Source organism: Myotis brandtii, unplaced genomic scaffold (genome assembly GCF_000412655.1).
Source record: "Myotis brandtii unplaced genomic scaffold, ASM41265v1 scaffold31, whole genome shotgun sequence".
Lineage (NCBI taxonomy): Eukaryota > Metazoa > Chordata > Mammalia > Chiroptera > Vespertilionidae > Myotis > Myotis brandtii.
This window is the reverse complement of record NW_005361873.1, coordinates 1204042-1204655: the sequence shown is the minus strand read 5'-3', so window position 1 is coordinate 1204655 and position 614 is coordinate 1204042. Positions and strand designations below refer to the sequence as shown.

At 61.9% G+C, this 614-nt stretch overlaps 1 protein-coding gene across 1 annotated transcript in view; it reads left to right on the top strand.

Moving 5' to 3' along the window:
- The first annotated feature begins 6 nt into the window (after window positions 1-6).
- FAM46A (family with sequence similarity 46, member A) overlaps window positions 7-614 on the top strand; it is a 7023-nt gene continuing 6415 nt past the window's right edge. The window contains exon 1 of the mRNA XM_014542643.1: window positions 7-398. The gene's annotated coding sequence lies outside the window, so the exon portion shown is untranslated. The remainder of the gene's footprint in view (window positions 399-614) is intronic.

Here is a 614-nt window from a genome sequence, read left to right as displayed (position 1 = left end):
GCTCGGACTACGGCGACAGCCCCACGGCGCACTGCAACGTGCTCAACTGGGAGCAAGTGCAGCGGCTGGACGGCATCCTGAGCGAGACCATCCCGATCCACGGCCGCGGCAACTTCCCGACGCTCGAGCTGCAGCCCAGCCTGATCGTGAAGGTGGTGCGGCGGCGCCTGGCCGACAGGAGCATCTGCGTCCGCGACGTGCGCCTCAACGGCTCGGCGGCCAGCCACGTCCTGCACCAGGACAGCGGCCTGGGCTACAAGGACCTGGACCTCATCTTCTGCGCCGACCTGCGCGGGGAAGAGGAGTTTCAGACTGTGAAGGACGTCGTGCTGGACTGCCTGTTGGACTTCTTGCCCGAAGGGGTGAACAAAGAGAAGATCACCCCGCTCACGCTCAAGGTAAAGTCACCGGACCGGACCGGGGCTTGGGATCCGCCCCGGGGGCAGGGGCAGGGGTTCAAAGGGGCCAGGGAGGAAGAAAAGATGCCAGAAATCTATGGCCGTGACAGGTCTGGGTGCGCTTATTTATTTTGCTTTTGATTCTTTGCAAGGAGTAACCTAAGGTGCATGGAGGATGCCCAGTGTTTTACTTAACTTGGTGCTTCGGCGCCACAA